The sequence below is a fragment of the Vicia villosa genome, linkage group LG3 (genome assembly GCF_029867415.1).
Source record: "Vicia villosa cultivar HV-30 ecotype Madison, WI linkage group LG3, Vvil1.0, whole genome shotgun sequence".
Taxonomy (NCBI): Eukaryota; Viridiplantae; Streptophyta; class Magnoliopsida; order Fabales; family Fabaceae; genus Vicia; species Vicia villosa.
In genome coordinates, this window is record NC_081182.1 from 22,812,484 (window position 1) to 22,825,100 (window position 12,617).

General features: G+C 32.3%; 1 long non-coding RNA gene across 3 annotated transcripts; it reads right to left on the reverse strand.

Annotated features, from left to right (window-relative positions):
• Positions 1–7,347: 7,347 nt before the first annotated feature.
• LOC131655144 (uncharacterized) lies at positions 7,348–10,658 on the reverse strand. 3 transcript variants are annotated; one of them, XR_009299665.1, is made up of 11 exons: positions 10,266–10,658; positions 10,005–10,126; positions 9,714–9,781; positions 9,572–9,620; positions 9,418–9,494; positions 9,111–9,330; positions 8,826–9,030; positions 8,437–8,543; positions 7,965–8,323; positions 7,485–7,872; positions 7,348–7,406 (listed from the first exon to the last, which is right to left on the reverse strand). It is a non-coding gene; the product is annotated as an uncharacterized LOC131655144 (long non-coding RNA). The 3 variants fall into 3 exon arrangements; XR_009299666.1 differs by having other exon boundaries at positions 7,485–8,323; positions 9,418–9,435; XR_009299664.1 differs by having other exon boundaries at positions 7,485–8,323.
• Positions 10,659–12,617: the final 1,959 nt, after the last annotated feature.

A 12,617-nucleotide genomic window follows, 5' to 3' on the forward strand; every position in this document is an offset into this window, starting at 1 on the left:
AGGGGTTTAACCTCCCAATCTATCATATGATAGTATTCAACATGAAGATATCTCAAGCCTCCTTAAGAAGATTCAACACTATTGTATAATACTAAAGTCAAAGATAATTACGCTAATACTTGAAGCTTTAGAGTTAGAAATAGAGGAAGTGTGCAAGCTCGCCCGATCTTGTGTGTTTGAGTAACTTATAAAGACACAAGGGCATTTATGGAAACATTATGGCTAACATGCAATGCGAGGAAGTAGTATGTCTAGTGTTGGCCGGAGTGCACGAATGTATATATGGAACCCACATCAGAAGGAGAACATTAACAAGCAAGTTTTTAAGAGTCGGGTACTATTTCCTGGAAATGCTTAGGGACAACGCCATGTTTATCAATCCGTGTGACAAATGTCAAAGGTATGCACCTTTCATCCACACCCTGGCAAACTTCTACACTCGATCATGTTGTCATGGCCATTCGACAAGTGGAGTGTGAACATATTGGGTCCATTTCCATTGGCCCTAGAAAAACTAACATTCATATTTGTTGGGGTTGACTATTTCACCAAATGGATGGAAGCGAAAGTGGTGGCTAAAATAACAGAAGAAAGAGTAAGGCATTTTTATAGGAAGAGTATCATTTTCCAATTCGTCCTACCCAAAACCATTTTATCCGAAAATGGGACACAATTCTCCATCTCAATTATAATAGAACTCAATGTTAACTTGGGAATCTGAATGAAATTTATATCATTCAAGCATCCCCAAGCGAACGGACAAACTGAGGCCACCAACAAGGTCGTGTTGTCGGGTATGAAGAAAAAGCTAGATGAAGCCAATGGGTTAAGGTCGAACAACTATACGAGGTACTATGGTCATATCACACGATCCTTCATTCATCAATTAAGGAAACACTATTCTTGATAGTTTATGCTTCAGACGTTATGTTACTAGTGGAGATCAACACCCAGGGCCGACCTTGGGCCAGGGCAACCAGGCTCACAGTCCAGGGCCTCAAAAATTTGGGTGGTGGGCTTTAATAATATGATTAAATATTTTTATATACATAATATTACTTGAAAATTAAAGTACTCTTGCACCATTATCGCAACGGAAGCGATAGCTTGTTTTGAAGTCAGGTTGCTGTGAGTTCGATACTTTGGTGAGACATATGTAATATTTTTAGTTTTTTTTAAAATCTGCCAAAATTCAAATATAATATATTGAGGTATGGGTGAATAGAACCCCTGTCCAAGGGAAAAAGTGAGAACTTCCCAACCACTCGGCTATTAATGTTAAGTATTTATTTAAGTAATCGAATGTATATTAATATTGTTGCAACATCATTAAGAATTAATGGTGTAATTATCCACCATTAGAGCAACATCAATATTTTCCATCAACTTCTTAACACCAATTCTCTCATAATAATTTAGAAAAAAATTGTGAGATTCTAAAGTTAATTATTTTATTCCTTAATAACCTTTTTAATTTTATTTTCTTTTTAAAGTTCATTATTATGACCAGAATTTAAGGTTAGTTGCTTAGTTTTTTTATTAGGGGTCCATTTTTAAACATTTAAAAAATTATTATATGACCAGAATTCAAGGTTAATTACTTAGTTTTTTAATTAGGGGTCCATTTTTACTATTAGCCTTAGTCTCTAAAAATTCAGAACTGGCCCTATCAACACCCTGTTATGGCAACATGAGCAATTCAATGATGGACTTAACTGATAAGTGAAATATTTACATTAAATATGTTGGTACAGTCATATCCTAATTTTATCCCAAGTCATTCATGGATCAAAGCATTTGCATCATTGGTCAGTTATTCATGCATTAGTTCAGTAAAAGTCAATATAAAGTCAACTTTCGTTCCATTTAAAATCCAAAAAAAGATTTAATTTTATTTCATGCATTTTCATTTTCATGCATTTAATTGCATAAGGTCTTCTTTCTACACATAAACATAATTTTGTCACCAGAACTTTGAAAATTTGTTGTTACATCTTGAAAGAAGCTCATATTGAATTTCACAAATCCTCTCATGAGTAGTACTGCTAAGAAATGACTAGGTAATACATGGCCTTGAAATATCTTGGACTATCTTTGTATACTTCAAAATATATTTGTATGCCTAAACGATATAAACCCTTGATCTCTATCTGACTTAGCCAAAGTTTGCAGAATAAGGAAGAGATGGGAGAAGAGCAACAAAGTTGAGATTCCATTCTTTTATTTGCACCAATATTAAAAAAGAAATTAACATAGGCCCAACCCACATGATGCAACTCCAAGGAGATTGCTAACCCTCGCCTTAAATTTGTTAAATGCAGGTATAAACCCCATCCACGAGAACATTCACTCATGTAAGGCAAGGACGCGTCTAGCGTACCGACTACACAATAATTTTTCACTTTAGGGGATAACACCCCAAATCAAAAGAAGGACCTACATCGATGAAGAAGTTGTCGTACCTTTCGTTCTTTCTTGAAATCACCTACATATTTACGGTTTGGAAAATGCAAATATGGGGAAGAAAATTATCTTGAAATTACCTTGATGTTGATGCCAACATAGGCACATCCCCCCTCCATTCTAGTACCAATACCTTAGTTCTTGGGAACTTCTATCTTTGGATTCCTAGCACCAACAAGCCCATAGTTACTATAACATTCATAACTAAACTCCTAACCCCGTCAAACAACACTTCTAAACCAACTAGATATATCACTTATGCACCAGTTTAAGAAGAAGTGTGATAAAGCTCATCATCACTCACCAGTTTCATGATTAAAGCATCCATACCAAAAAAATAAGTAGAAAACAACTAAAATTATAAAAAGAAAATATTGTTACCTTGAGATACCTAAGAGTTTTGAGAAACAAAGAAGATGAAACACTAGATCCTAAGGAAGAACTTCGTAACAAATAAAGTAAGTACAAGAAAGAAAAAGGGTGCAAGGGTTCAAAGCAACCAGGAATACAGAGAGTAATGCTTTGAAGCAACAAAAATGAAAAATAAGAGCTAACTTCACTCCCTCAGCATATGTAGGAAACTAGTAGCCTCAAAATCTACGATCAAGAATAAGGGAAGCAACGAGAGAACGATCAACGATACTTATCTGGACTCAGTTCTATAACGGCACTCGAGCACTCTAAAGACATTAAATTTCTAGCCTAGAAGTCTAAGTCCACATGGAGGACCTCCTAACAAAATATTTCAGTAACAGGACAAGAATTTAATGTGCGTGTTCCTAAGACCGTGTACTCTCACTCAACTTATCATGGGTCTCCCCCATTTTCCCTAAGAACTCTTACAATGGTGGCGGAATAAGAGAATGAGATGTTCTTTAGACCTGCCTCGACAATTCTACAACAATCTTAGCTCTGTATCCAATAGCCAAGAATTAGAGGGAAAATGTTCCGCATCGGCAAAGTGACCCAACGAGAGTGGCCAAACATGAAGCACCACACTCACTTCAACCCTGGGAATCCATCGACGGTACCCCACACAAAGTGACACATTCACCGGCGGATAGTTCTAACCTGCATACATATATAAGGCTTTGCATCACATAGAAATACAATTCACTATACTCTTGCAATTTAATTTTCTCTTACCTCACTTACTTAAACATTAAGGACCCGTTTGGTGCGCAGGATAAAAGATAGGATAGGATTTCTGTATCATATCCTATCTCAATCCAGTGTTTGCTGACACAACAGGATATGATAAGTTAATCCTGAAACTTATCCTATCCTGCCTTACTAGTTCAAATTGTTATCCTGAACTAGTAACAAACCCGTGCGTTCGCACGGGTTCTGGTATGGGACGCGCATTTGTTTCAGATATATATTTTTAATAAAAAAATGTCTAGTTATCGATAAAAAAATAATAATTAAAGGTATAATTAATAAATTATTTTTTTAATCAGTAATTTCATGTCCCGTTAATAATCAATATTTTGATCAATAACTTTATGTCCCGTTTCACAAAAGGTTTAGTAAACATAATCTTATTTTGCATCACATTTTATACACTAAAACTAATTTAAAAGATATTATTAATTTCATTTTAGAAATATAAATCTTCTTTTATTTTATATATATATATATATATATATATATATATATATATATATATATATATATATATATATATATATATATATATATAAAGGGATCAAATTACACCAATGTGTTACACTCATTAATAACCGTTTATTATTTTTAATAGAAAAACATAGTTTAATTTATATTTTGAGCATAAAAAATTGACATAGATTTTCACCTAAACAAAGGCATTTCATATTAGAGTTACTTCTTTTATTTATGTCATTATTTATGTTATTGAATGTGAATTAACTCATTTCTATAAATGAGATTAACTTTTCACACTTGTTTTTTTTAATAATCTCACTCTCAATCAAATACAAGTTTCTCACAATACACTCAAGAAGAATTTTGATACAAAACTTATAACATGTGGATTTACTCTTCCATCTTTGATACAAAATTTATAACACATGGATTTACTCTTCCATCCCGTTAGACTGAATCATGACTTTAATTATTACTGTATTAGATTTAGGGGGAGTTTAAAGTATTGGAATATTTATATATTAGGCTACAAACAACCACACAAATAAATTTCATACATCATTTTCACCAAAAATAAAATAAAATATTAAGTATATAAATCCTTTCATTTACATGTTGCTCAACATGTTTACTTTCATCTAATATAAGACTTCTTATTTATGCTTAAAATTCCATCATGTAATTTTCTCAAGAAGTTTTCTATAACCATACTTGTAATAAAAGACATAATTATATTTAGTATCTATAATATCTTCAATAATATTATTTTTAGAGTAGATGAAACCTAAAGAATGAATTTTTTAGAAAGAAATTAAAATTACTATCTCCAAATTGATGCTATCAGCCAATCACTCTCTTTTATAATGGCTTTAAAGTTGTCAACATCATATCTGATTCTAAGAACACCTTGCTGCTTGTATTCATACTCTTTAGCTGAACTTTCTAACAACTCAACAATTTTGGGATGATGAATCACTTTGATGCTCACCCAAACCCTTTCCATATCTTTTTCTTTCCTTTCTCCCACTTCCAATTCCAATGGAACTTGTCTTTTGTTAGTTTGTTTCATATCTTCCTCTCTAACCCAATATTAATTTTTCTATAGTTTCTTTCTGCTTAATATGAAACATATGTAAATGTATCTTCATATTTATATATTTGATATTTACCAAAAGTCACATTTTGATAAGATTATTTACAGTAACTATCACAAAATTCGCCTGCTGCAAGTCGTGCACAATATCAAAAGCTTTAGATTCAATATAATACATCAAACATTCATGACAGAGGCAAAAAAGCAGACCAAGAATTCAGCAACCTCCCTTGCCTGCAAGAGCTTCTTGAAACCAAAATCAAATAAAATTTCAGCAGCAACACGTTTTTTCTATAGTTGATGCTTCCATTCGTTCGTAAACTCGTTCAAGTGCTTCACCACCGCTATCATCCTGAAACTGAAATTAATCAAGCGTCGAATCATATTTAAAAGTAAAACATTTGTGAGCAAATCTAACATGAGTTCGATTTTCTGAAAAAGAATGATCAACATGAATTAAGTGTTCAGAAAAGAATGATCAGATTTTTCACAAGTAGATTTCAAAGCAACATTCAGGCCAATTGATACCGGTTCGATCACAAAACTGCAACATCACAAGGTAAACTAAATACTATTCAAGTTTCAACTAACGGAGAATTCAGCTTTAATTCACATTCTGTTTGTGTAAGTTTCAGCTTTAATTCAACTAACGGAGAGTAAGTTTCAACTAACAAATAAAATACCATTTTTTATTGACAGTAGAGATTACCCAAGAAAAGTTAGTAAAATATCACAAAGCCTTATAGATGGAAAATGCTCATTGGAGTTACCAGCCATCAAGGAACCTACAATGCATTATTTCTATGGTTGATAATTTAAATTTGATAAATACAACACATATAAAACCTTACCAAGTAAGCCATCCATGTAGCTTTTCTACCAACCAAGGACAATTCTTTAAAATCATGCATTCCTGTTTCTAATCTGCTATTGACGATCGAACCGCCTAACCACACAACTACAAAATCAGACCCAGCCAACACGGGAATACATCACCAAATTGCCTTCATGACAGCAGATATATGTTTAAAGCCATCAAGCCTCCAAAATTAGCTGCTTATTACAAATGTTTGGATAAGTGATGTTTGGTACAACCTACAAGAAAACCAAAAACACAGCCCAATGCTAATTCACATAGGAAATTGATAAAATGATTCCAAGAAGACATTGAGCGCACATAGAAGCTACCAGGCCCCGTCAACTCTGTAGGCTTCTTCTTACTGCCATTATGATTGATCATGTTATACTGAAGTCACCAATTGATAAGGGATGCATCAACTTCAACATACCATTGTTTATAAGTTTTGTAGCCAAGTCAAAGGGTTTAAGATCCAACTAACTAAGGAGCCTTTCTGATACTTGATAGTCTGCTCATACAGTTCAGAAGTTGAGCAGTCTGCTCCTACCGTTCTTAGTGCAAGCAACACAACATGTTCCATATGAATGTATTCAGTTTAATAACTTAAACATGATTGTCACTTTATGCTATAGTTTGATGGAGACGATTCTTAAAAACCGCCCCTCGTTAGATTTATCCACCAAGACGGAAAAACACCGTCTTGTCCGGATGTACCTATACAGGAGGTATATTTTTTCTCCGTCCAGGTCAATAAATCTAGAAGGGTGCAATCTTCAAAAAAATGAGTCGAATCAACTAACTATCTTTGTTCTATAAGTTGTCTTCTGGTTCGAAAACTTTTGTAAACTTTCTGCAATTTAAGTGCAGCTTGGTCTCTATGACCACGTGGTTCTAACTTTTTGGGAGAATGTAAGGTCTTCTCAGAAGAGTTACTGTATGAACTTCAAAAATCAACGCAACATAACTATTTACTTGCAAGCAGCATAGAACTATATATTAAAGAATAAAAAAGCAGAATCTCACCAATTACATCAACAGAAGTTTTGCCATAAAAAAATCTTCTTATTGGTCCGCCAGGAAAGTCAATTCTATAAGGAGCATAATTAGCTTTTGTCATAGAAGTCAGCTGGTAGTTGTTACCATTATCAACCAAAGAATCTCCAAATATAAAATAGGAAGGTACTTGTTGTGCATTTCCAATTCCAAAACTCAAAACTAACACCACTAATATTGTCCCTATATTCACTAAAGTCAGGTTCATGACTAACTTTTGTAACAAAAATTGACAGGAAAATATAACATAATAACTCTCCTATTTCCTCAAATTCAATCTGAACCGAAATGAACTCCCTTCAATAAGCTGACCTGCATAATCAGAACACGTGAACCGGTTCAACGTCATTAAACCGAACTGAAATCTTGCACACAAGCATACAAACTCACCGACATAAATTCTGCAAGAGGAAACCGATTCAAAAACCAAGCTGCATAGTCCATAACTAACGGTTAAACAGAAACTTGAAGATAGAGAAAATGACTAACCGAATTTCCTAACAGGTTCACCAAGAGAATCAGAAAAGAATAATTATAAAAAGTAACCCTTAATTCTGCAAATCAGGGATCACATACTTCTAAACCTCAGGTACATTACCATTGGAATGATATACTAAGTACCTATAAAGATATCTTTATGATACTGACACTTAATTCTTGTGTATTAATCCATGACTGCAGTTACCAATTATAGAATTTACACCTAAAACAAAACCTCGACATAAGATGACATTTCCATCTGGTCCTATCAAAGAAGTAGCAGCAGAAGTTGGAGTTCCTGGAAAGAGATGCAAAAAACATTTAATCATTGATAGTTCAAATGCTACTTACTTGGTACAACTTGCAGGCTGTGCAATCTCTCAATGTTACCATGCTCTCAATAAGCTGTAGTAAAGTAGATTTAAAGCAATCTTCAATGGAGTTACCGAAAAATCACACTTAAATTGACAGAGTCCTGAAATACATTTGGCCTCAATATAACTATTGCTTATACGACTTCACATCCTAAACAGAACCACCGCAATAAAACCCAGTGCCTTGTGGACCAGCAACACAATACATAGACTATCTGAATATGTAAGAAGCTGTAACTAATCCATGACTTAGGCGACTAAATTAAATTCTATGAGCATATTTCCTCGAATATGGTTGATAATATCAACTTTTGAACAAAAACAACCTTCAACCCTTGTTCTCGATGATCCTGCTCAACACCATCAATCCAGCACCTGCAGAGACAAAACCAGTAGCTTCCATTCAATAACAAATTAGTTTCATTCTCTTTCTAAAACTTTTTCACTGGTGGTTCAACACTTAACTATATAATCTGCAAGAACCATACCTTTTTGCAGTATGAATGTTTATATCCTTGTTTCCGAGGTTGGATGGTTACTGTTAGAGTTAGGAACTATACAATCGACAAATATATTCTCCAAATAGCGGCACAATCTGCAGTGTGGAGTCAATAGCATTGGATTAAACAAAATGTATATACTTTTATACACTCAACGAAGTGAAGCTTTCTGAAACCTATGTTGGCTATGCCTTATCTTGAAATTTCTTAATGTGACTGATTCGGCTTCGTGGATGCAATTAAGAAACACGTAGAAAATCGCATATTGAATAAAAGGATAAGGCCAATGATACAATTAGGAATATCCAAATAGAAGAATATCAACATCACATTTGTAAAGTATAATTTAGAAGATAAGAAAGCAAATTTGAAAGTACAGTATCTGATGCCATGCTTGAGGAGATTGCTTAAATATGTAGAATTCGTCTTTTTGAAAACCAAAGACTCTGATGCCATGGCTGCTGCAGTTCCACCTGCAACATCTGGTCCGGGAGAGGATGTTCTCACTTGTAAGAGAGGTCGTTCCTCGGTAATTGACTCAGGTTTATTCCAACACTTGTGATCTGCAACGGGATCACCGACCTGCCACGTCGATTTTGATAAATGAAAGTGAACGGGAAACCAATTCTTGAAGAACATCAAGTTAAGGCCAGCAACATTACCCCACTTGAGATATTATGCTTCACTCCTAAAAAATCCAGAGCCTTGAACACCTCTTGATCATAAATAGATGGAGATTTCTTAAGGGCTCTCCATTGTCCATCATTGAAGGCCCAAGTCCTACAGACTAACATACCAACCGAGGATGCATGTTGGAACACATCAGTAACCTTTCCTATTGTGGACTCATCGGCGGCGAATACCATCATCCATGGTTACTGCCTAAAAACGAAAGAAAAAAGTTAAAAGTCACATAGTATAATAGATGAGAAAATAAAATCATGTAACAGTCTAATTTGAAATACTCACCCTTGCCCAGACTCATTCCTGCTCCAAAGTCACCACAAGTTGAGTCAAATATTTCGGCGCCGCCCCGACCAAATCAACTTATTAATAGAGAAGTTACAACCAGAAATATGTTCCCATCCATTGATAAAAAGTAAGGTTAAGAATGAGCAGTTACCCGCCATGTAAGATTCCCTCATCATGTGCGTGGAATGGATTCAAATAATCTGTACAGAAAATTCATCAAATAACTTGAAAATTGAAAAGGAATTAATTCACCATACAATACCTGCAAATTCACCATTATCACCATATAATACCTGCAAGTTCATCAAATCACTTGAAAATGGAAAGGAATCGATTCACCATTATCATCACCATATAATACCTGCAAACTCGGAGAAAGGAATTTCTATTAAACATTACCAATTACATACATACTCATACAAGCTCACGCGTTTTCTATTTCAATTTTAAAAAAAAAAAGTCATTTTTGATCCCACAAAACAAACACCAATTAACTTATTCTCAACTACTCCCTCATCCTTTCACTCAAAACCGCAACACTCCCCTGCAATCAACCTTAGATTTGAGGCTAATCCATGACTTACGCGACTAAATTAAATTCTATGATCATATTTCCTCGAATATGGTTGATAATATCAACTTTTGAACGAAAGCAGCCTTCAACCCTTGTTCTCGATGATCATGCTCAACACCATCAGCCCAACACCTGCAGAGACAAAACCAGTAGCTTCCATTCAGCAATAGATTAGTTCCAATATCACACATCAATAATGTTTTCATCTCCAAATCTACAGTAAATCAATGACGAAAATTAGTACAATCAATCGTAACCTAAAACAACAAACCAGCAAACGAAAAAATAGATAATGAGGACGGTCCAATAGTCGCTAAAACCTTGTAGTCATCCATTTGCTCTATTTTCCTGTATGCCAAATATCAACAACCAACCAAATATTCATTACATCCAAAGATTCAAATATTCATTACAAATTACACAAAAGAAGCTTTGTTTCATAGAATAATCATAGGCCTAATCTTTACTACAAATCACAAATAAACTTTGGGTTCATAATAAAGAGAAAAAGAATAAGTTAACAACTGAGTTACATTTTTCACCGTAGTAAATCAACAATAACATCACAGTTACGGTTCAGTACCAGGGGATTACAATTCACACAAGATCAGAATGAAACATTAGTAAAGCCCAATACAGAATTTCCTCGGGCCTGCTAACAGTAACATAAAATCCTAAATTTGTCAATATAAAAAGAATGAGAAGAAAGAAAAATAACGCAGTTCATACCCAGCCGCAGAATACAAAACCAAAACCCTAAAATTCCATCATCATCATCCTCATTTATACAAATTTTCCAAAAACAATGAGAAGAAAGAAAAAGAACGCAGTTCATATTCAGTAAATCTGATACAACAATAATGTTCATGAAATCCTATTTCATCATCATCTTCCTCATTTTTTACACAAACCCTTCAGAAAATATTGAGAGAAGAAGAAAGATTATAGAATTAAAATACGAAAAACAAAGAAAGATCTCACCGATTTGCTGTGACTTTCAGCGTCACCAACATCATCATAAATTTTCACGATCGTAACCCTCGTTAACAACCATTAACGGTTCAGAATCAACATCACGATATAATCAGCAAACATGTAGAAGGAGAAGAAATAAGAAGATTTAGGGTTAGAGATTTGAGAAAAATATGAGAACTTGGAGAAAGAAAGATCGTCATAAGGAAGAGAGAGAAAAAGAGAAAAAAAGAAAGTGGATTATATGAAAGAGAAAGAAAGATAACAAAAGTGATAGAAATGGAACTTTGTAAGAGCAACCACGTGGCAAGCTGTGAGAAAAGAAGGGCAAAATTGGTTTTTCCAGAGCAGTTAACTTTCTTATATTGTAGATATGAGCTGGGTTAGAATCCGGCAGGATAGGATAAGAAAATGATTTACTAATTTAACCCTATAAAATATAATTTAAAATAAAAAAATTAAATATGATAAAATATAAATAAAAATTCATTTGATATTAAATTAAAAATATTAATAATTAATTTAATAAAATAAAATAATTAGAATATTTTAAAATAAAATAATTATTAAAATTTTAAAAAAATATTTTTTATCAAATTAAATATATGTTCTTGCAAGGATAATTTTATCATATATATATATATATATATATATATATATATATATATATATATATATATATATATATATATATATATATATATATATATATATATAAACACACATACACATACTTTTAATTTATATGTCTAATATATATATATATATATATATATATATATATATATATATATATATATATATATATATATAAACACGAAAATTCATGATTTTTTCAAGAAATATTGAAATTAATTACTCAATAATGTTAATGAATTTTTTTAATTATAATTTTTTTTACCAATTTATAAATTTTAAAATATTTTACAAAATAATTTTTAAAAAATTTAATTGTCTTACAAGAGTGTGTGTATATATATATATATATATATATATATATATATATATATATATATATATATATATATATAATTTGAAATTATTTACTCAATAGTATCAATGAGTTTTTTTTATTATTGAAAAATATTATTTTTTTTATCAATTTATTAATTTAAAAATATTTAGAAAAAAATATAGTTATATATATATATATATATATATATATATATATATATATATATATATATATATATATATATATATATATTTATATACTCTCTGTTATCCTGTGTCAACCAAACACATGATAGGATAAGTCTTATCATGTCTGTATCATATCCTATCCTTATCCTGTTTGATATCCTATCATGTCTCTATCATATCCTGCGCACCAAACGAGCTTTAAATAATATTATAGATATTCTTGACGTCACTTACTTAAGCATTAAAGTGCTAATATTGTAGATATTCTTCTCTATTCATCAGAGATTTTCACCACTGTACCTTTTACAGTGGATTCATCAACTCATCACCAATTTTCTATTTGACATTAGAATAAACAACATGATACCACTGTGTATAATACATTATATTTTATTTTAAATTTGGAAAAAAAATTAATAATAAAAAAGTGAATAGGTATTTTAATACTATGTGTTTAAAACTGTGTCCAAGTAACTTCACTCAAAAGAAAAATCACATAAAATATCGA